The following is a 25,196-nucleotide window of genomic DNA, read 5'->3' on the forward strand; positions in this document are numbered from 1 at the left end:
ACTACTCAGTCTGCAACCCAGAATTTGTAAGATACTGGTTGAAATGAAAACAGACAGAGGCCCAGCCTACAATAGTCAAATGTTTATTCACGAGAACGTTCTAAAGTCCACAATACAAAGACATCCATTTTATAGCGGCGCACATACTTCCACACAAACAGTAGATATCATACGCACATACATACACACGAACAGTAGGTATCCTACACACATACTGTATCACTACCCAGCCAACAAAGATTATGGAGACCGTGAGAAGCACTCCCTGTCCTCCCCCAAGATTAGGGAAACCGCGAGAAGTACTCCCTGCCCTCTCCCAAATCTCTCAGTGGCACCTAGCCAAGGTCGGCACCGAATTTTGCTCAGACAGTCTGTGTTTAAGATACTATAAAGACATATTGTACAGATATATTGTTTTACCCTAATTCTGACTAAAACTACACACATCATTTATTATAATTTTACTGACGAAAACTACACACATCATTAATAATAATTTTATGATTCTAATCATTTTCATACAATTATACGGTTTCAGGGTGGAATATTCTAATCATTAATTTACACATATAAATTCCATTAACATCTCTCTAATTCTCTTTCTTTCTCTCTCTCGGAGGACCTGAGCCCTAGGACCATGCCTCAGGACTACCTGGCCTGATGACTCCTTGCTGTCCCCAGTCCACCTGGTCGTGCTGCTGCTCCAGTTTCAACCGTTCCGCCTGCGGCTATGGAACCCTGACCTGTTCACCGGACGTGCTACCTGTCCCAGACCTGCTGTTTTCAACTCTCTAGAGACAGCAGGAGCGGTAGAGATACTCTGAATGATCTGCTATGAAATGCCAACTGACATTCACTCCTGAGGTGCTGACCTGTTGCACCCTCTACAACCACTGTGACTATTATTATTTGACCCTGCTGGTCATCTATGAACATTTGAACATCTTGGCCATTTTCTGTTATCTCCACCCGGTACAGCCAGAAGAGGACTGGCCACCCCTCATAGCCTGGTTCCTCTCTAGGTTTCTTCCTAGGTTCCGGCCTTTCTAGGGAGTTTTTCCTAGCCACTGTGCTCCTACACCTTCATTGCTTGCTGTTTGTGGTTTTAGGCTGGGTTTCTGTATAGCACTTTGTGACATCAGCTGATGTAAGAAGGGCTTAAMAAATACAATTGATTGATTAATTGCTTTTAGTTCAAAAGTGAATTCCATAAACTTGAATACCCGCTCGGTTTTCAAGTCACGTAGAGTCAGTTTATAACATTCCATCATTGGTTACTCTGAGAGTTCCCCATATTGACTTTGGCTGTGGCCTCAGGCTGTAGTGGTCTAGGTGTAGCTGGTGCAGAGGAGTCAGGCGCAGGACAGCAGAGATGAGTAACACAAGTAACTTTACTCAAAATTTCCAATATCATGTCGTAATAACGAGCCCACAATAACGGACCGAACATACATAAAACAATCACGCACATGGGGAAAACAGAGGGTTACATAATGAACGTGTAATTGGGGAATTGAAACCAGGTGTGTAAAACAAAGACAAAACAAATGGAAATGAAAAGTGGATCGGCGATGGCTAGAAGGRCGGTGACGTCGACCGCAGAACGCCGCCCGAACAAGGAGAGGGACCGACTTCGGTGGAAGTCGTGACAGTACCCCCCCTTGACACACGGATCCAGCAGCGCGCCGACACCGACCTCGGGGACGACCCGGAGAACGAGGCGCAGGGCGATCCGGATGGAGACGGTGGAACTCCCGCAGCAACGAAGGGTCCAAAACGTCCTCCCCCGGCACCCAGCATCTCTCCTCCGGAACGTATGGGGCTAACCTTTGAAAAGGAATTAAAATTCCTCTATTCTTAATCGGGATATTCCAAATGGTGCAGTTCTATTCAATCTTATAGCCATACCAACAATATAAATATCAACCATCAGACATGGCCTGCAACCGCCTATTGAACATAGTTTGTTTGAGTTGGAGACTCAAATTGCAAAGGCCTTGGGTTGAACATCTGAACATTAGGAGCTTACTTCCGGAACTGGATTACATCAAGATCTGGGCTATGCAGACAAATCCGGACATTCTGGTATTGACTGAGACTTGAATCTCTGGGGACATTCTGGACTCTGATATTAATATTATTATAATAATTTATTATAATAATTTATCTGTCTCTTTACTGAAATCCATATTCCTTGCCAAAACATTTTAGGTACCGTCTTCCATCAGGGAGTTAACACGTTTGATGTCTTTTATTGAATCAAAAGTCATTATCCTGGGTGACCTAAATAATGATTGGGAAATGCAGGCTTCAGACAATCTAAAAGACATGAGTAATGATCTAAACCTAACCCAGCTGGTGACGAATCCTACACTAACCAACCCTAAAGATCCGTCAAAGTCAACTCTGCTTGATCTTATCTTATCGAATACACCAGAGAAATATATTTCTACTGGTGTCTTCAGCCAAGACATTAGTTACCATTGCCCAGTTTTTTGATTTCGAGATGTGAGAATCTAAGCCTCGTGTCATCACAAAGAGGAACTTTTAAAAACTTCAGTGAACAGGGTTTTTTACATGATGTCACGTGTGCTCCCTCTCCGGCCTCTAGGTCACCAGGCTGCTCGTTATGGCGCACACCTGTCACCATCGTTAAGCTCACCTGGACTCTATCACTTCCCTGATTACCTTCCCTATATATGTCACTCCCTTTGGTTCCTTTCCCTTGTTCCCATTGTTTCTGTTTGTTTCATGTCTGTGCGTTGTTCGTGTTTCCTTTTATGTTTCTTTTATTGATTAAATCACTCACTCCCTGAACTTGCTTCGCGACTCTCAGCGCACTTCGTTACACATGATCTTTATGTTAGTGACCTTGAATGTATTTAAGCTATTCCTGAACCTGATTTAACTCTCAGCCTTCTTGCAGATGTTTTCAATACTATTGTGGATAATCATGCTCCCTTCAACAAATTATGGAATTATAATTAAAAGAATTATGAAAAGTAATTCATAGAAGAGATGATGCTTGGGTCAAGGCCAGGAACACAGGCTTAGCCCCAGACTGGCAAGCGTTTAAGCAACCGACGAATCATTGTGTAAGACATCAGAAATACTAAATCTTTCGGATTATAATGGGAACCTGGCAAAATTCTGGAAAACTGTCAAATCCCTGAAAGGTTCTACTTCTTCCTCTGTGCCACAACAATTTAATTCAGACACTGGCCCATTACGTAAAAAATGCCATCATTGATGCATTTAATCACCATTTTATTTCAGCAGGCTATATCTTTGAAAGAACTTCCAAAGCCTATTCACAATGATATTGGGCTCGATGTGGATAGGGGAAACTTGCTAAATGATAAGAGAAATTATAGTAGTTTCTCTTTTAGGCTATTTACAGAAAAATACGTCCTAAATGCTTTGCTTGCAATAGACAACAATAAATTTACAGGGGCCAACAAATTGGATCCCGGTGTCACGTTCTGACTTTTATTTCCTTTGTTTTGTCTTTATTTAGTATGGTCAGGGCGTGAGTTGGGGTGGGCAGTCTATGTTTGTATTTCTATGTTTTCCTATTTCTGTGTTTGGCCTGATATGGTTCTCAATCAGAGGCAGGTGTTTTGTGTTGTCTCTGATTGGGAACCATATTTAGGTAGCCTGTTTTGTGTTGGGTTTTGTGGGTGGTCGTCTTCAGTCTTCGTGTGTCTGCACCAGACAGAACTGTTTCGGTTTTTCACATTTGTTGTTTTTGTATTTTGAGTGTTCACTTTTATTAAACAAGATGAACAATTACCACGCTGCACATTGGTCCTCCAATCCTTCTAACTTCTCCTCCTCAGACGAGGAGGAAGACGAAAGCCGTTACAGAACCACCCACCAAAACCGGACCAAGCAGCGTGGTACCAGGGAGCGGCAACAGGAGCAGCGCGAGAAGGAGGAATGGGCATGGGAGGACGAGTTGGACGGCAAAGGACCCTGGGCAGAGCCAGGGGAATATCGCCGCCCCAAACCAGAGCTGGAGGCAGCAAAAGCAGAAAGGCGGCATTATGAGGAGCTAGCACGGCAGAGCGGCTGGAAGCTCGAGAGGCACACGGGGAGTGTGGCAGAGTCAGGAGTCAGACCTGAGCCAACTCCCCCTGCTTACCGTAAGGAGCCAAGGATGGAACCAGAGCCGGTCAGGGCGGTATTGGAGGTGAGCGAAGCAGAGACAGTAAAGGAGTTAATGGGGAGATTGGAGGAGAGAGTTATGAGGGAGGTGCTGGTTTGGTGCATGAGGCACGACATCCGCCCGAAGGAGCGTGTCGGGGATTTGATGTCACCTGAGTCAGCTCTCCATACTCGTCCTGAGGTGCGTGCTAGCCGTCTGGTGAAGACTGTGCCAGCCCCACGCACCAGGCCTCCTGTGCGCCTCCCTAGCCCTGCACGTCCTGTGACAGCTCAGCGCACCAGCTCTCCTGTGGCAGCCCCACGTACTAGCTCTCCTGTGGCAGKCCCACGCACCAGCCCTCCGGTGCCGGCGCCACGTACCAGGCCTCCAGTTCCAGCACCCCACACTCGCCTTGAGGTGCGTGTCCTCAGCCCACTACCACCAGTGCCGACACCACGCACCAGGCTTCCTGTGCGTCTCCAGAGCCCTGTACGCCCTGTTCCTGCTCCCCGCACTCGCCCTGTGGTGCGTGTCCCCAGTCCGGTACCACCAGTTCCGGCACCATGCTCCAAGCCTACTGTGCGTCTCCAGGGTCCAGTATGCCCTGTTCCTGCTCCCCGCACTCGCCCTGTGGTGCGTGTCCCCAGCCCGGTACCACCAGTTCCGGCACCACGCACCAGGTCTACTGTGCGCCTCAGCAGGCCAGAGCTGCCCGTCTGTCCAGCGCCGCCTGAGCCGCCCGTCTGTCCAGCGCCGTCTGAGCCGCCCGCCAGTTCAGGAGCCGCCAGAGCCGCCCGCCAGTCAGGAGCCGCCAGAGCCGCCCGCCAGTCAGGACCGCCAGAGCCGCCCGCCTCAGGACCGCCAGAGCCGCCCCCAGTCAGGAGCCGCCAGAGCCGCCCGCCAGCCAGGACCTGCCATAGCCGCCCGCCAGCCAGGACCTGCCATAGCCGCCCGCCAGCCAGGACCTGCCAGAGCCGTCAGTCAGCCAGGACCTGCCAGAGCCGTCAGTCAGCCAGGACCTGCCAGAAGCAAAGCCAGCCAGCCAGGACCTGCCAGAGTCGTCAGTCAGCCAGGACCTGCCAGAGCCGTCAGTCAGCCAGGACCTGCCAGAGCCGTACAGTTCAGCCAGGACCTGCCAGAGTCGTCAGTCAGCCAGGACCTGCCAGAGTCGTCAGTCAGCCAGGACCTGTCAGAGTCGTCAGTCAGCCAGGACCTGCCAGAGTCGTCAGTCAGCCAGGACCTGCCAGAGTCGTCAGTCAGCCAGCCATTTAGGTAGCCTGTTTTGTGTTGGGTTTTGTGGGTGGTTGTCTTCAGTCTTCGTGTGTCTGCACCAGACAGAACTGTTTCAGTTTTTCACATTTGTTGTTTTTGTATTTTGAGTGTTCACTTTTATTAAACAAGATGAACAATTACCACACTGCACATTGGTCCTCCGATCCTTCTAACTTCTCCTCCTCAGACGAGGAGGAAGACGAAAGCCATTACACCCGGTCTGCATAAGCGTGCAGCTCCCATCATTGTTGGCTCAATAACCTACATTTTTTATTAAACATTTATCAGGAAACATTCCAAAAGTATGGAAATCAGCTCTTGTGCTGCCACTCCATAAGGGCGGSGATAGCAAGGGATCTTAATAATTTTCGCCCCTTTAGCCTCGTTTAAACCTGTTGCTAACATGTGTCCTTTGTCCTGATCTTATCCACATTCTGATTGTGCCCATATTGTAGCCGTTGGTAGAAAAAATTGTCTACATGGTAGAAAAATTGTCTGCATTGTGACCAGATTTCCTGGTGCAGATTATTTGACAGATATTCTTTCAAAATAATATGGATTTATTTATTTGAAGACAATTATTGACGCCATAAGTCAATGGTGCTACCTGTCAATGATTTTAGAGACTGGTATGATGATGATTTAAATGGTTTGACTATCCAGATCTGTTTACACATGATTGATATCCATATCCAATGTGTCCCTGACTACCTCCGGAGGTGGTCAGGAAGATCTGATCACAATCAGATCGCAATGTGTCAYAAAATGTAGGCACAATCAGAATGTGGACAAGGACAAAAGACACATGTTAGAACCAGGTGTTAACAGGTCTTATGAGAGAAAGAGAAGTCTGACTGATATCAGGACTGGAATAGAACCTAGAGATAATCTGTCACGTTCTGACCTTTATTTTCCTTTGTTTTGTCTTTAGTTAGTATGGTCAGGGCGTGAGTTTGGGTGGGCAGTCTATGTTATGTGTTTCTATGTTTAGGTTTGTCAATTGGCCTGATATGGTTCTCAATCAGAGACAGGTGTTTTGCATTGTCTCTGATTGGAAACCATATTTAGGTTGCCTGTTTTCACTGTTGGTTTGTGGGTGTTTGTTTCCTGTGTCTGTGTTCATGCCACAKGGGAATGTTTCGGTTAGGTTATTTGTTATTTTGTATTTTTTGTCGTGTTCAGTGGATTATATTAAAACATGGACACTTACCACTCTGCGTCTTGGTCCGATCCCTGCTACACCTCCTCTTCAGACGAAGAGGAGGAAACCTGCCGTTACATAATCACAGAACTACATCAGTCTGAAAGATAAACAAGCTCTGTTCCCTGCCCCTGTTTGCATATACAAACTAGTCAATCTGGGATTTACAAGTGACACAAACTCTACATTTTAGAGAGAGAACACGCAGGCAGTATGTGTTCCTCCAAGGAGGGCTGCCAAACCTAACAAACCTCTATTCATATCCCCAACATTAAGACCACACATGGTTGATGATGACCACAACATTTCTAAAAGCTTGTTCATTTGGGCCCGAGGATGGACAACCACTGATTCATAGGTACGGAAGATCCATAGGAAATTCTGCATTCTATTAGGGCCTATGACCACCCTGAGAGAAAAGGTGCATTGCGGTGCTGTGTGAGTAGCAACCCCAAAACAGCGCCTCATGGTGAAAAACACAGCTCTTTGTTGTTGCTGTTTTTTGGTTGTTGTGGCTGTGTTGTCTATGTTCATACTGGCATCTCTGTTGGGTCAGCTGCAGCAGTGAGTCATCTCCACAAAGAACAAAGTGGTCTTATATAACAGAAGTCAATGAAAAACAAGCCTACGGCCTCTCCCCTCTTTCCCCCCATATGAACGAAGTGAGTTTAATGCACTTTACTTTCTCGTTTAAGAAATAATCATGTTTGCGTGTGTGTGCCAGAACCCTCAGTAGATTTACTGAGGTATCGGAATTTCTTCCTGAGGTCTGTTGTCTGGCAACACAGTTGAACTTTGGGTGGGGAGGGGTGTCCCACAAACAAATTTAAAAAAGAAGCAGGGAGAGAAAGATGTGGTCGGGTGTATTTAAGAACAAAACCTACAAAAAAAGGTGGAAGGAAAGAGAGAAAAACATTGTCCCTGTTTAGAGCGTGTTCTGTGAAGAGAGATGTATAACCTCAGCCTCCTGCCAGAGCATAGACAGAACCCGTCTATAATACAGAGGCCACGGCTTACCTCTGTTATAATGGGGTATAAAAGCACCGAGACAAAGTAACTACCTTCAAAGTACAGAGTTAGGGTCATTCCGTGACATAGGGACATGGTATTTCCTTTATTTTAAAACACAGAGACACGGTAGTACATTTCTTTAAAATACATGGACATACAAGCCTTCACACAAAGCCCAAGCATGTGGCGGATTGCTCAACCAGTGCAGGGCCAAACCCCCACAACGTCTGTCATGGCTACACACACATGACATGAACTCCACACATGGTGAACTCCACACACGCAACACGACAGCTGCAGCTCAATAAATCTGACATAGATCGGAGGACAACCTGCATGCCTTTATCTGCATCACCCAGCACTGCTGTAAACGGAGAGCCATTACATTGTTGAAATGATACAAGCGATTTCAATTTTGTGTTGGGTGGTTATATTGGAGCTCATCTGAAAGAGATTCTGTTTGGCATGAGGCAATGCGGGAAGTCTTTTCTGACAATCATAGCAAATTCAAACAAGAGAAACAACACAAAACACATCAGACAACACAATGCAGCACTGTTCAGGATGCATTGGCGCAAGTAGAGGAAACTCAGAGGAAACATTTGAGAAAGAAAGAACGAGGGGGAGAGAGTGAAGTCAGGGGGATGAAGGAATATACTTCACTAAATACAGGGTGCCTGTGTAGAGGAGTCGGCCACTCCTTTGTCTCAATGACATGGATGATTCAACATGCCAAAGTAGTACCCATCCCATAATACTGTCCTTCCATGATGTAGCAAATAATCATCATTAGAGAATATCACAAATGCGTACAGTACCAGGCTGACACACTGCTACAGGGACTCGGTAMAATAGTGCTATAGTGCAATAACCTAGAAAAAGAGAGAAAAAGGGAGAGAGAGAGAGAGAGAGAAAAATCTTCTGCACAGATTCTGTCAGACCTGGGCCCTGACAGCAAATCTCGGATAGACAAAAATATTACTTCTATGCTTCCCATTCTTAAATTTAGTTTTTTCATATTTTATTTTAGGTTTTGTACACCAGCTTCAAACAGCTGAAAATATGTACTGTATATTTTACAGCGGTTTAGAAGGTACAACGATTCTCTACACTACACTTTCTCATTTTGTGACATAAACTGAATTTAGGCAAACTATTCGAATTTTTGTAACCAGGAAATTGCGGAGCGATTTCTGCATAGTGCATCCTTAATTCCGCAGGTGATTATATTTGGCCAACCAAATTTTCAGATTAATTATGTTCCTGCCCCCTGACCATCCGCTCAATAAAAAAAATTGTCCCGCAGCTGAATCTAATTGATGAACTCAGAGGAGAGAAGCTGTAGCTCAGCTATCCAGTCCTGTGTTAAACTGGGTGTGTGCCCGCCCCACCTTTCTGACAATATTCATATGATTATTTCCAGAATTTTCTGTTCCATCAAATAATTATTTAAGTTCAGAAAAACAGGGTGAGATGGCGAGAGAGGAAGGACAGGCCCTGTGTTGACTCAAGCCTCCCATGGACCTGGGGCTATTACCAAGAGCACTGGCACCGCCGCAGGGGTGGATGGAGGACGGTGTAGAGGGAGAGATGAGAGGCAGAGAGGATGCTAACACTGACAAGTCTAGAGGGGAGGGAGAGAAAGACAGAGAAAGAGAGCAAGAAAGAGAAATAGAGTTACAAAGAGAGAAGAAAATGTAGGGAGAGGTAGACAGATAGAGGTAATACTGACAGGTCCAGGACCCCCCCACCCCCCTAAACGAAAGAGAAAGAGAGAAGGTCTGTGACCCTGGCGGGGAGACCCTCTGATGACCCAGTAGAAACAGGAAACAGGAAGTATGATCTCTGACCTCTTGCGAAGGCTCCTGTTACACTCCTGTCCTGTATGACTCTCAAGTGACAACAGGACAGCCCACCCCGGCCCCTGCTGGTCCCTACATACATGGAGAAGCTCAGCAGGCAGAAGCCCACTATACTTCTCACACTGGAAATGACAGGCCAGGGTTGTAGTCATTAGAGTAGACCATATCAAAACGTTTTACAACAGAAAACAACAAGGGTTTGTTATTGGACAAATGCAGGTAGCTAGGTCTCTTTGCTCCGGTTTGGTTACAAGGGAAAATGATCCAGGATGAGAGCAAAACTGCTCTCTCTGACAAAATATCTCTCTGATAGACTCATGTAGACTAATGGCTGTACAAGGTACAGTATATCTATACTATGGGGCCTGGCCAATAGTGCACTATAAAGGGAATAGAGTGCCACTTGGGATGCAGTCTATGTGTTATGCTGGGTAAGGACTGTACTGTATGTAGTACTTTAGGTTTACTACAGTACAGTGGGTAGAGGAGGCCATTGTAGAGGGAGCCAGTTCCCTGGTCCTAGGCCTGGTCCTGGCTGCAAGATTTTAATAAGTCGGATGTCTGATAATTACACCCAGTAGGGTGGGGGAGTGGGAGGGGGCATTGGGTAGGTGAGATGGGGCTAGAGAGGGGTGACCCTGACCCGGGCCTCAGGGCTGGGTGGCTGAGGAGGTGGGTTGAGGAGGGGGGAGAGAGGTGGAAGAGAGGCGGAGGGTTAGGCCTCATTAGCAAGGGGACTAATTGGGAGGAAAAGGGCCCTCACATGCTTTGTCTGACCTCCTGGCCAGAAGCGGAGAGGGAAAATGGTATTTGGGCTGGGGGGAGGTCGTGTGGGAAATCTGAACGTTTCAGGACCAGATCTCTCCCTACCACCCTCAGAGTTAGCCTAAAGTTCAAGACTCTGCAAGGTTCGGAAGTATGAGGGAAAGTAAGTTGGTGTAGAGCTGTATGGCCAGCCTCTCTCTCCCCATCCAGCAGTAGCCTCTGGTCTCTTTGAGTCCTCAGAAGAGCAGTGTGTTATACCAGCTCTGCACCCCATTTGTCATCCTATTCCCTATATAGTGCACTACTTTTGACCAGAGCAATAGTGCACTATATAGGGAAAAGGGTGCCATTTGGGATGCGTCTGTAACCGTTGTGAAATGGCTAGCTAGTTAGCGGTGGTGCGCGCTAATAGCGTTTCAATCGGTGACGTCACTCGCTCTGAGACTTTGAAGTAGTTGTGGCGCGATGGGTAACGATGCTTCGAGGGTGACTGTTGTCGATGTGTGCAGAGGGTCCCAGGTAGGGGCGAGGAGAGGGACGGACTGTTACACAACCCCAAGTGTCACACTTCATTTGAAGAACCCTCATGGCTGCCCCCTTCCCGAGAAAAAGGAATTAGAAAAACAGACCCTCTTCCTCCTTCAGTTCCACAGTCCTAAAACACAGGCATAAGAACCAGAAGGCAATGGGACAAGGAGTCCCCTGAGGGGGCTATACTAAAWAACGTTTGAAAAACCCTCAGTAGATAACATTGAACAGAAGTCACCTCTTTGAATGGAACAAACGAGTGTGTCTATACAACAGGCAGTGCAAGTTTACAGACCGGCAGGCCTACATTGACACCCCTGGTACTATAAAGCAGCCTATTGTCTTCATAGTACAGTACTTTTGACCAGAGTAGTACACTATAGATTGATGAAGACATTTTTTAATTTTAGAATAAGGCTGTAACATAACAAAATGTGGGGGAGGGGTCTGAATACTTTCCGAATGCACTGTAGACCAACACAACTACTATAGTAGGTCAAACCTGTGTGCTGGAAAATCTTGGTAGAGCATGGGTGGAGCAGGCATTGTGGTGCTCATGTAAATGTCTTCTCACTTAAAACATCGTATTTTGTTTTTAATTGACGAATGATGTATAACATGATCTAACCATGAAACACAGGTACCTATGTCTCCTCTGTTACTATCATGCTAACGGACACCAGGGGTCTGGGTGCCATTTGGGACAGACCCCTGGTGTCCATTAGCATGATAGTCTACATACAATCTACATACAATACCCAATAATGCAAAGCAAAACCGTTTTTTTAGGAATGTTTGCAAATGTATTAACAATTTTAAAAACAGAAATACATGAATACAAGTATTCAGACCCTTRGCTATGAAACTCGAAATTGAGCTCAAGTGGGTCCTGTTTTAATTGATCATCCTTACTACAACTTGACTGGAGTCCACCTGGGGTAAATTCAATTGATTGGACGTGATTTGGAAAGGCACCTGTCTATATAAGTTCCCCAGTTGACAATGCATGTCAGAGAAGAAACCAAGCCATGAGGTTAAAGGAATTGTCCGTAGAGCTCCGAGACAGGACCGTGTCGATGAAAGGGTACCAGAAAATGTCTGCAGCATTGAAGGTCCCCAAGAACACAATGGCCTCCATCGTTATTAAATGGAAGAAGTTTGGATCCACCAAGTCTAGAGCTGGCCGCCCGGCAATTAAGGGAGAAGGGCCAAGAACCCGATGATTACTCTGACAGAGCTCCAGAGTTCCTCTGTGGAGACGGGAGAACCTTTCAGAAGGACAACCATCTCTGCAGCACTCCACTAATCAGGCCTTTATGTTAGTGGCCAGACGGAAGCCACTCCTCAGTAAAAGGCACATGACAGCCCGCATGAAGTTTGCTAAAAGGCACCTAAAGGTTCAAGATTCTCTGGTCTGATGAAACCAAGATTGAACTCTTTGGCCTGAATGCCAAGCGTCAAGTCTGGAGGAAACCTGGCACCATCCCTAGGGTGGTGGTGGCAGCATGGTGGTGGCAGCATCATGATGTGGGGATGTTTTTCAGCGGCAGGGACTGGGAGACTAGTCAGGCAAAGATGAACGGAGCAAAGTACAGCGAGATACTTGATGGAAACCTGCTCCAGTTCCTGTCATACCCAAGAAGACTCGAGGCTGTAATCACTGCGAAAGGTGCTTTTAAAAAAGTACTGAGTAAAGGGTCTGAATACTTATGTAAATGTGATATTTCAGTTTTTTTTATTATTCATRTGCACACATTTCTAAAAACCTTTTTTGCTTTGTCATTTGGGGTATTGTGTGTAGATTGATGAGAGGATTTAAAAACATATATTTTTTMAATAAGGCTGTAATGTAACAAAGTGGAAAAAGTCAAGGGGTCTGATTACTTTCCGTATGCACTGTATAGTACATCAAACAATGTTTATGCCGGTTGCTTAGGATTCAAACCTTCTCAAACAGCATAATTCATACTCTTAGAGGAGGTTATCCCAAAATAATGTGATTGGTGCCACATACAAGTTAAAGTATTGGATTCCTCACACACCACACTAATACCATTCCACTAGCTTTTCAAGTTGTTTTGTTATTATATGAAAACAAGCTTTGCTTTTATACTTACAAGACCGTSATGCCTGATGGAGCGAGCTGTTTTGTCTTGTAGTAATGTGGTGCCTGCCTGTATTCCCTTAAACCTTTTTATTTTAGCAATACATGTCATTAAGAAAAATACATATTTCATAAAATATTTTTGCGGTCAGTAGGTGCCCAACATAACTCCATGTGTTAGACACAGTCATTTATAGAGGTCAATAGAGTGTGTCTGCATTTCTTATTTCTGTAACCATTAGATTACCTGTGTAATATTGACATATGGTCCTGTTTGATCAATTGCTGTGCTGATCAATGGGCAGTTCATTACCTCTGTCAAGTGATTATGTCGCTTAAAGTTGTGTGTATTTGTATTTCTTTTTGCAATAAAGATGGTGAAGTTACAATAATACACATTTACATTCAGCCTATATCTAAAAAMACATACATACTGCATATCATGTTAATAGCAGGACACTGTGAAGTTCATTAGAGTATGAGTATGAATTAGGTTGTTTGACGTTTGAATCCTAAGCAACCTGCACACACAGTGCTTGAAGTACAATAGACCAACATATCTACTGTCCAATGTGTATGCACTGGTCAAAGCCGTGTGCTACAAAACCTTGGTAGAGCATGGGTGGAGTAGGCATTTGGTACTTGTGAGTTTACTTTCTTTTTTGACTTCAGACCAATGCCTTTTGTTTTTCCATGGTATTTACACTGGAAGCTCAATTGATTGCGACAGTCATACATTGTAAAATATTATTCAATTCCCATTAAAGCAAAGTAAAACAATTGTATGACAATTTGCCCAAAGTTWGCTACCTTTCTTTGCCTGTTTGTTATCTAGCTAGCTTTCAGCTGCAAGCTAATGTTAGTTAGGTAATGCATTTAATATTTCTTTGTATTTATTAGGGATCTCCATTAGCTCTACTCTTCCTGGGGTCCAAAAACATGAAGGCACTTACACTACATATAAAACAGTACATCATATCATATTATTACACCACTACACATCTACAGTACAAAATTTATAATACCACCATACAACAATTTCACAATGTATGTTTCTGTAGAATGCGTGTGCTAGCGCTTGTGTGCATATGTGTGTGTCTGTGCCTTTGTGTGTGTCTCTTGTCGTGGGAAATTCTTTATTAAGTGAGAGAGACTGTTATTTATTCAAACAATCAATCTTCGATTAAGAATTGCAATAATGAAGCTGGTCATCGACCACCCACCCAACCTTACAGAGGCATCATGGGTCTTATATACAGTAGCTGACAGTAAAAATGCATAGTCATGGCTGGTTCCACCCTTCCCTGGCAGCTCGGGGCATCACAAGTTATCTTGGGTTCATCGTGTGAGCTATGTGCACCGTGTGTTGTTTCTCAGATGCAAAGATGATTAGAAACAAAGAGGGGGTTGTTCTTCTCCTCCAGGCTCTATCTCTATCTCAGGTCACAAACACCAACTCATTCTATGGAATGCAGGTTGTAGGTTTTATCACCAAGCAATCAGAAATCAATTCTGATTGTTGCCTCTGATTAATGGCCTCCTTGCCTGGTCTGTGAGTTTTTGGTGGGCGGCCTTCTCTTGGCAGGTTTGTTGTGGTGCCATATACTTTCAATTTTTTAATAAACAGATTTAATGGTGCTCCGTGGGATGTTAAAAGTTTCAGATATTTTTTTATAACCCAACCCTGATCTGTACTTCTCCACAACGTTGTCCCTGACCTGTTTGGAGAGCTCCTTGGTCTTCATGGTGCCGCTTGCTTGGTGGTGCCCCTTGCTTAGTGGTGTTGCAGACTCTGGGGCCTTTCAGAACAAGTGTATATATACTGAGATAATGTGACACTTAGATAGCACACAGGTGGACTTTATTTAACTAATTATGTGACTTCTGGAGGTAATTGGTTGCACCAGATGTTATTTATGGGCTTCATAGCAAGGGGGTGAATACATATGCACGTACCACTTTTCCTTTTTTAATTTTGATTTCACTTCACCAATTTAGACACTTTTGTGTATGTCCATCACATGAAATCCAAATAAAAATCMATTTAAATTACAGGTTGTAATGCAACAGAATAGGAAAAACGGGAAGGGGGGTGAATAATTTTGCAAGGCACTGTATTTCCACCCTCACACAACTCTCATATCACATTCACACAGTACTGTTCAAAAACATACTTAATCAATATTTTTATAACCTACAGGAATATTTTCTTACTTCTACGCATTTTTACTTCCAGACTAGTTCCTGGAATTACATAATTTGCACATTTGCATTTTACTATAATAACCCAGGTCATTATAATGCCTTTCACACCTCTCCTGACAACGGCAGTACGTTCACTACTCCGTGTCTTCTCCTCTTAGGACATTACGGTCACAACTTCCTTTCTATTAAGACGATTGCTTCAAAATCGTGTAATCTTAAGAACGGCAGACGATCACGACTCCCTCTTTATTATGACAATACCATCAGGACCTCATAATCTCTAAAATGGCAGCACGTTCACGACGTTTTTTATCAATTGTTTCCAAGAAATGTTAGTCCCACCCTATTCAATTTGGATTATTTTCGAGATCCTGTATTCATCCTCCGGCCTCCTCTGGAGGACCCTGGGCAGATCCCATTCTGCTACCTTAGTGAAGTGCGGGTTGCCTTGAATCACATCTAGAGTGATTCCCGTGCACGGTTAACTTCTTATGGCTGCAGGGGCAGTATTGAGTAGCTTGGATGAAAGGTGCCCAGAGTAAACGGCCTGCTCCTCAGTCATAGTTGCTAATATATGCATATTATTATTAGTATTGGATAGAAAACAATCTGAAGTTTCTAAAACTGTTTGAATTATGTCTGTGAGTATAACAGAACTCATATGGCAGGCAAAACCCTGAGAAGTTCCACTTCCTGTTTGGATTTTTTCTGAGGCTGCTAGATTTTCAACCAAGCTCCCAATGAAATTACAGCGAGATATGGATGAGTTTACGGCTTCCACTAGATGTCAACAGTCAATAGAACTTTGTCTGATGACTCTAATGTGAAGGGGGGCCGAAGGAGACAGGAATGAGTAATCACTGCCATGAGGTGACCAACACAGAAACAGACAAACTAGACATACAACATAGAATGCCCACTCAGATCACACCCTGACCAAACAAAACATATAAACATACAAATKAAACTATGGTCAGGGCGTGACAACATCAACATATTTTTCCCCCGGCAGAGGCTTCATAAAATCCCAAATAGCGATTAAATATTCACTTGCTTTTGGAAAATCTTCCTCTGATATGCAATCCGAAGGGTCCCAGCTACAACATGTAGTATATTTTTGTTAAATAAAATCCTTCTTTATATCCCAAAAAGTCTGTTAAGTTGTCGCCATCGATGAGTAATCCACTTGTTCGACATGCAGAGAAAGGAATCCAAAAAGCTACCGCTAAACTTTGTTAAAACAAGTCAAAATATGTTTCTATTTAATACTCAAGTACCCTAAAATGTAATTAAACTATAATATTTCATACGGAAAGAAGTATGTTCAACAGGAAAGTTATATTTGCAGGTCCTCTTCATCGGACTGATTTCCAACTCTGAGTCCCAGTATAAAAACTCAAAATTCTTCCTCGTTTGAGAAGAAACAAGCCTGAAACCTTGAACAAAGACTGTAGACATCTAGTGGAAGCGATAGGATTTGCAATCTGGGAGCTAGATTTGGATATGACCCTATACTTTCCATTGTAAGAGAATGGGCTCTCTCAAAAGAAACTCTGGTTGGTTTTTCTTCGGATTTACTCCTACCATATCTATTGTGTTATAGTCTATACATTATTTTAACATTTCTACAAACTTCAAAMTGTTTTCTATCCTTTGGTACCAATTACATGCATATCCTGGCTTCTGGGCCTGAGTAACAGGCAGTTAGTTTACTTTGGGCACGTCGGTTGGGCAGAAATTCTGTCCAACCGACCCTAGCCTGAAGAAGTTTTAAACAGACAGCTCGGTACATTCAGCTTGTCAAGACCTCTTACAAAAACAAGTAGTGATGGAAGGTTTTTACACAAATTACTTGTAGGACTGGCATATGGATGGGAGCTAGCCACAGGAGGGCTAGCCACAGGAGGGCTAGTACCTTAATTGAGGAGGACGGGCTTGTGGTAATGGTTGTAGTAGAATGAGTGAAATGGTATCAAACACATGGTTTCCATGTGTTTGATGCCGCTCCATTCCAGCCATTATTATGAGCCATCCTCCCCTCAGCAGTCTCCACTGGAGCTAGCTAAAGTTAGCTAGCTAGCTTTTGTGCCGAAGTCAGCTGTTGTTGTCTAGCTCTAGCTAGGTAGCTATTGACTGAAGTAATTTATGTAAAAATCTTCCATAACCAAATATAGCTAGCTACCTTAATTTCCTTGTTCGTTAGCTAGCTAGCTTTCAGTTGACTTGTGTTCAAATTAAATCAAATCAAAATGTATTATTGCAGGTGTAGCTAAATGCTTGTGTTCCTACAGTGGTTCCTCCTTTAAAAGTTGCAAGCTTCCACAATGGGACTTAGAGGTACCCAGCGTCACGGCTACAATTGTGTAAGCTTGTCTTGCAATGCAGCGGAAGTAACATAGCTAGCTAACTATTTGCTTGCTTATTGTGTAGTGGAGGATAAAAATAACTGTATGCCTATGGATGTGTAGCTAGCTACTGTATGTAGCTGATCTGTGTATGGACCCAAAAACGTTTGTTATGAATATTACTTCAGAACCTATCTATGAACCTCAGCTGTCATAMTTGTTGTATTAACTTCAAGTCTGAATGGCATTAATGAAGCCTACGGATAGAGTAGAATATAATAACTTAATTGTGTCAAGGATGCAAGTCCTATATACACATGTACTGTAGTTATTACCACTCATGAGACTCCCACATTGTAGCCTGTACATTGAATATATTCACTGATCATGTACTCTTCCTTGGCAAATAAAGGTGCGGTTCAGGTATGAATCTCTGAGACATTCTTTTTCAGTCATATCAAACTCCATTATTTGAATGATGCTGTGTCTGCATGTATATATTACAATTATACACTTCAACAGTGTTTACCACTCCTGCTCCTGGGACATCAATGATTACACATTGTAACTATGCCAAAGACTAGAAACATGATTGATTTGTAATTCATATATACAGGAAAAAAACTTTGCATATCTAACTCCCTTCATCTGCATTAATCTGAGGACACAGGATAGTATTTCAATGAGAACCTTAATTTCAACCAGTGGAGAATGTGAAACACTTTATTGAAAGAAGTTCATTATCCAGGTGTTATAAATACATAAATGCATTATAATTATGATAATTGTAATATTATAAATACAAGTTCAATCTGTACTTCAATGCACATATGGTGTGCATTATAAAACAAGGAAGAAAGACCAGGTGGGGAGAGAGGTGTAGAAGACAGAAAGGGAAAGAGGTAAGAACAGCAGCAGACAGCATATGATTCATGAATTACAGTGCTACCCTAATATTCTCTCAGTTCATCACAATTGRGGTGTCTCCTAACCAGCCTTGGGCCCCCAGTTGGCCCGAATGTTATCTTAAGAGCGGGTGAGGTGGCGGTGATGGGACTTGCTTCCTCTCTCACATCAAAACATACCTGCAGACGACAGAGCATGATTAAGCCTTGTTTTTTTTTATTCTAACACGGTCCGTCATCTTAAATCAGGAGGTGAAATGTAAAACTGACCTCATTAACTGCAACTACTACATATCTGTCTGTATTTCAATGTAAAGCATCTCTTTAATAACACTTCCTGTTGACCCGACCAAGTGACATCTCACCTCTGATGATGCTTTACCCTCTGTGTCAGTCAGTTCAGATGCGAGAGGGGTTCACCAAAACAGCTGATATAACATAGAGGATTTAGGGAGAAGGGGGAGAGGGGTGAAGTGAAGAAGAGAGACTGTTATTGTGTGTGTGTGGTCTCACCTGGTGTCCACACTATGTGGCTACAGAGTACTGTATGCTGAAAAACAGATACAGTATCTTCTATTGTTTGTCCTCATATATGTGACGCAGACACCTATCGGAGTGTACCTTTAACATTTAAATATAGAGGGCTATGTGTCTCACCACTTGGTTATTGCAAGGCTAACCCCCAGGGAAATCATGACTTGGCAGCAACAGATAGTCCAGTGAAAATGGTTGTGTTTGTGTGGTGTAAATCTGAAAATTAGCAGCTGACATCTTAAGTTTTTTTAAATTAATGCATGTGAGACAGGTTCCATGTACAACAAGACAGTCAGAGATGGAGAAAAAGAACACAGAACAGTTTAATTACCTCTGGTTATGGACACTTTTGCCAGCAATAAAGCTTCCGCGGCCTGTTCCTCAGACAGTGAACATCTGGCAATATCTACATTTTCGACCCCTTGGTCAGCTCYCWCTCTGAAAGTAAAGAAAACAGATTATTTTTTATAGATATGAAAACAATAACTGAGATATGACCGTTCAATCTAAAGCAGCAGATGTCATTTTTAGGATACATCAATACTGTGTGCTGCTTACCTGAGATGCCATCTTTGTAGGTGTCCGTTTTGACTTCCTTTGTGTTGGAAAAAAGTTGCTTTCAGAACAATAATTTTTGATTAAAATAAAAAAGGTTTTGCTCTCGACAAAAAGACACAAATGTACCTCCATAGCATATAACAATTTGCCGGTGAATAACCACACCTTCATACAAACGTGCTACTGTATGCAGAATTCTTGATGCACAACCGAAGATGCTGCCATATCCTGCCAGCACGCCCAATAGCGAGCCACTCAGGAGCAGAATGATGACACGTGGAAGAGGGAAAGGAATGAGATGGGAACAGCAATTTGTTGCAAGTTGGGGAGGAGGTCTAATAGATGATCAATAGACGATTCAACCTTTACTAAAGAATAGTCTAATAGCCGAGCTAGGTGTGAAAACCCCCCTCTCCTATCACAGACCAAATTTGCCCTAACGACCAAGGGGTAGCTTGCTATTCAATGTAATAAAGCAATGACTTTTCAAATAACTTACCTTACACGTTATGTTGGCTGACAAGTTGTTAGCTATGCTGTCCTTACGAATATCATTACAGCAGTATGTACCGGTATGTTAGCTAGCTACCTAACGTTAGTAGTTATACATCAAACTTGACAGTATATTAACTATAGGCTATCCAACTACCCAACGTTTATTGACTTGATGATTCCCGTCATTCTTAGCTTAGCTAAATGGTATAGTCGTTGTGCGTTCTCAGTGGACATTCGGGTGCTTTCGTAAATTCGCTGTGGCTATCTATAGGCTGGACAATAGAACAAGTTAAAACGGCTTAAGAACGTTGGCTAAACTGGAACTCTTGCGCGAGCCCATAGCAAATGAATGGAAACGAACGTTCGCAGAGACTGTTTTGACTGGAGTGATGATTAGAATTCCATAAAAAATGTATTCCTTTTTATTTTACCACTACAATCTGTTCGTCGGACGAAACTGGAAAAAAATGACTTGTGTAGAAAGCAAACATCCGCACCTCGATGGTGTCAACTGTGCTGATATTTGCGTAATGAAAAACTAGGGCAAAAATAAAAACTTCTGACTATTTCTGTTCTAGCGATCGATGACAAATAAGCTTGCTGCCCAGACTTACATAATTACAAAGAGGAGATTCTGCTGATTAAAATGGTGCCCGTGTAACAGGTTTGCTTCCGTCCTTCTCCTCACCCCTACCTGGGCTCAAACCAGGGACCCTCTGCACATACAGACAACAGCCACCCTCGAAGCATCGTACCTATCGCTCCAGAAAAGCTGAGGCCCTTGCAGAGCAAGAGAAACAACTACTTCAAGGTCTAAGAGAGTGACGTCACCGATTGAAAAGCTATCAGCGCGCACCCGCTAACTAGCTAGCCATTTCACACCGGTTACACCTGACTTGAAAACCCCCCAAATATACACATTGCAAGATATTTTGTGAAATAGACAGACATGCCTATATTTCCCCCATAGGAAACAATCGGAAGACCGCAGAGTTCCGATATTATTTTTGTTGTTTACATTGTAACTATAAAACAACATGAGCAGGTCTCATTGGCAACAATAGCGAYGSAGGCATTGTGACGTTGAACAATAAGCTGGGAATAGAACGTTCGGAAGGCGAGTTGGTGCCACGGTGCTCAATAGAACTAATAGGAGCTGGCAGGGTGAAAAGTGAACTAAAATAAGACCTGTTTTTTTGCGATTACTTCAAAACGACAGCAAGCAGCTGGGAAATATGGTCATATTATGAAACTGGGCTCTACAGCGGATGCAATGAACTATTTTTTATCAGAAAAGAACGTTGTTAAAAATGTAATGTGTCCAACCTACTATCTACACGGATTTCAGTGCACTCTCATCTGAGTGTACCAGAGCGCAGAATAATTACTTTACCAGCGCTCAACACCCATTGAATATGGCCGGTGTCAGTAGACGTCGGAAAAAAGCGTAATTAAACTGTTTCCAGCAGCACATTTACAGTCACCAACGCTCTGGTTAACACGAAAACTGCCTTACCAGCTCTGTTAGGGTGAGTAAAATGGTCAGAGTGGTCTCATTTGTGTCTGGAAGTAGCTAGACAACGTTAGCTTGGGTGCTTGACTGCCGTTGTAAGGCCAGAACGCTCAAATCAATCCTACTCCTCGGCCCGAACGTTCAGGGTGCGCTCCGAGAGCGAAACGGTCTGAATTTACAAACTGACAATTTTTCTCGGAATGGAAACACCATAATATTAATCAAATTAATTAAGCAAAACTTCTTAAAATCAATCCCATATACTATGTTATTGCAAAAAAGGTTTTAAATTCTCTGGTAACGCCAATAAGGAACATTTTCAAATGCTTCTCAAGCTAGCAATAACTTGCAGTAATAGAAGAAATGGCTGAGAAAAAAATTATGTGCCACAGAATGCTGCAGCAGCACGCAGGGTGTGCCGCAGTATGAGACAACTTTTAAAACTTCTTAGGGCTGGGGTCTATTTTCCTGAATTTCCGCCTGACTGACGTGCCCAATGTAAACTGCCTGTTACTCAGGCCCAGAAGCCAGTATATGCATATAATTGGTAGCATTGGATAGAAAACACTTTGAAGTGTATGAGACTATAAACCATTTGATATGGCAGAAGAAATTCCAAAGAAAAACTAACCAGAATTGTTTATTTTTTAGTTGCTAAGGTCATATAATGGAAAGCTATGGGTTCTATGTAATTCCAGCTCCCAGATTGCAATTCCTATGGCTTCCACTAGATGTCAACAGTCTTTGTTCATTGTTTCAGGCTTGTTTCTTCAAAAACGAGCAAGAATTTTGAGAAAGAGTTTTTGTAGAAAGAGTCCCGGTACAAAATCAGTCTGTTGGCTCGCGACGAAGAGGACTCGCGCTTACTAATTTTACTTTTCTATTGAACATACTTCTTTCCGTACGAAATATTATAGTTTATTTACATTTTAGGATACCTGAGGATTAAATAGAAACATAGTTTGACTTGTTTGAACAAATTTAGCGGTAGCTTTTTGGACTCCTTTGTCTGCATGTTGAACGAGTGGATTACCGAAATCGATGGCGCCAACTAAACAGACTTTTCTGGATATAAAGAAGGATTTTATCTAACAAAACAACCATTAATGTTGTAGCTGGGACTCTTGGGATTGCAAACAGAGGAAGATTTTCAGAAGTAAGTGATTTATTTAATCGCTATTTGTGATTTTATGAAGGCTGTGCTGGTTGATATGAGTGCTGTCCTCAAACAATCGCATGGTATGCTTTCGCTGTAAAGCCTATTGCAAATCAGATAATGCAGTTAGAATAACAAGAATTTAAGCTTTAAAATGATATAAGATACTTGTATGTTCATAAATGTTTAATATTGCAATTATTAATTTGAATTGCACACCCTCCAACTTCACCGGATGTTGTCGACAGGTGTCCCCCGCTGGCGGGATGCCTAGCCTTAAGAAACCACTGCAGCTCCAACAGTGCAGTAGTATTTAACAATTCACAACAATACACATATAAATCCTCTTTTGGCTAGGGGGCAGTATTTTCACGTCCGGATGAAAAGCGTGCCCAAAGTAAACTGCCTGTTACTCAGGCCCATAAGCTAGGATATGCATATGCATGGTAGTATTGGATAGAAACCACTCTAAAGTTTCTAAAACTGTTAAAATAATGTCTTTGAGTATAACAGAACTGATTTGGCAGGCGAAACCCCGAGCACAATCCATCCAGGGATAAATGTTTTTGAGGTCATTGTGTTTTCCAATGCATTTCTATGGGAAACCTGATTTATTAAGGCCCAGATTGCAGTTCCTATGGCTTCCACTAGATGTCAACAGTCTTTAGAAATTGTTCGATGTTTTTCTTTTGAGAAATGACGAAGTAGTCCTGTTCTTTCCATGTGTCACTCAGACGGACTCAAGTCTTTTGGTGTYCGTGAACAGGAGCGCGCTCCTCGTTATTTTTCTCCGGTATTGGAAACAGTTTATCCTGTCTTAAATTTGATCCATTATTTACATATTAGGGTACCTGAGGTTGAATTTAGAAACGTTATTTGAAATGTTTGGATCAAGTTTACAGGTAACTTATTAGATACTTTGTAGTCATGTTGGGCGAGATGGAACCGTTGTATTTCTGAATCAAACGTGCCAAATAAATGGACATTTTGGGGACATAAATAAAGAATTTATCGAACAATACGACCATTCATTGTGTCACTGAGACTTTTGGGATTGCAAAAAGATGAAGATCTTCAAAGGTAAGGCATTTATTATATCGCTATTTCTGACTTTRGTGTCGCACCTGCCTGGTTGAAATATGATTTTCATGTGTTTGTATGCGGGGCGCTGTCCTCAGATAATTGCATGGTTTGCTTTCGCCGTAAAGCCTTTTTGAAATCTGACACGGCAGCTTGATTAACAAGAAGTTAAGCAATATTTTGATGTATAACACCTATATTTTCAAGAATGTTAAATATTTGAATTTAGTATTTTTTAATTTCACGCTCTGCAATTTCACTGGATGTTGGCCAGGTGGGACGCTAGCTTCCCACCTGCCCTAGAGAGGTTTTTAAAGAGGTGCGTTTTCTGCTTTCCTGTGCAGAAGCTTGAATTGTTTGCTGTGTGTTTTTGTCTCCTGAGTGAGTTTTCAAGACTTAGTGTTTGTTGTTTTCCCAGTGTTACTGTCATCCTTTTTTTTTTTTTACTGTTTGTCAGTAAAGTATTACATTTATCCTTAACCGCCGGTTCCTCATCTGGTCTCTTCTCTGCGCCTGGGTCCAACCTCACCACGTCACATATATACAGTAAATAGAAAATTGTTGTACCTACAAACATATTCAGTCCAAATTTATCGAAGTCTAATTGTCATCTTATGGAAGCTGTAGCCTTGTTTTAATCCAACGTCTAAAATTTTGGAGTTGAACAGGATATTGTTCTTTGGAAACTCTCTGTATGTAGTACTCTCATGTATAGTCTGAAAAGTGAGTTTGCACTGTGTTCTTGTAAAAGGTGTGCCAGGTTTGATTTGTGTTAATGTGTCTTTTGATAACTGCACTCTTGGGATGTGTGTGTGTGTGTTTAAAGCAGCATGTGAGGTTTGTGGCAAGTGTATTTTCTAGGAACTGTGTGCATATGAAGTGTGTGCATATGAAATGTGTTTTCTGTGCAAGTGTGTATGCATGAGGTGTGTTAAGGGTGTGTTCTGCAAGAGTCTGTATGTACTGTATGAGGTGTTGTATGAGGTGCCTGGGCTCTTGTGATGGCCTATGGCTCAGAGGAAGTGAGACTGTCTGATGGAATTTGTTGTGCTTGGGATCTGGTTTATTTTCCACCCTGGATTCCTTGCCTACCTGCAGGATTTTCCCAGGTCCTGGCTTCAATTAGGTTGGGAAGCTGGGAGGAGAGGGGGGCCCAGAGAGGGGAGGGTCGACAGGGCTGGAGTTTGTCATACACAACTAAGCACAGCCGTGGAGCGTGAGGGAAGGGCAGGGAACATGGAAAGTGAGAACGAAGAAATGAAGGAGCGAGTAAAGAGTGAGAGGCATACAGAGAGGAAGGCAAGGAGACAGAAAGGGGGAATGGGCTGAGAAAGATGAAAAATCTATTGTTCATTGAAATAAAACAGACAGGGAAATCTACATGTTACTGGTGCATCTTGCACAAACTCCAGGGAACAATTCGTTAGAAAAGAGAACTTCAGAAAGGGAGTGATAGATTTAGAATAGGAAAAGGGGAAATGGGGGGAAGAGAATGATCAAAGCAAGATGAGTAAG

At 43.0% G+C, this 25,196-nt stretch overlaps 1 long non-coding RNA gene across 2 annotated transcripts; it reads right to left on the reverse strand.

Annotated features, from left to right (window-relative positions):
- Positions 1 to 18,147: 18,147 nt before the first annotated feature.
- On the reverse strand, positions 18,148 to 20,844 carry LOC111972021 (uncharacterized). 2 transcript variants are annotated; one of them, XR_011480909.1, is made up of 5 exons: positions 19,603 to 20,844; positions 19,438 to 19,474; positions 19,211 to 19,317; positions 18,711 to 18,773; positions 18,148 to 18,525 (listed from the first exon to the last, which is right to left on the reverse strand). It is a non-coding gene; the product is annotated as an uncharacterized lncRNA (long non-coding RNA). The 2 variants fall into 2 exon arrangements; XR_002878345.2 differs by having other exon boundaries at positions 19,438 to 20,833.
- Positions 20,845 to 25,196: the final 4,352 nt, after the last annotated feature.

Source organism: Salvelinus sp. IW2-2015, linkage group LG2, assembly GCF_002910315.2.
Source record: "Salvelinus sp. IW2-2015 linkage group LG2, ASM291031v2, whole genome shotgun sequence".
Classification (NCBI taxonomy): domain Eukaryota; kingdom Metazoa; phylum Chordata; class Actinopteri; order Salmoniformes; family Salmonidae; genus Salvelinus; species Salvelinus sp. IW2-2015.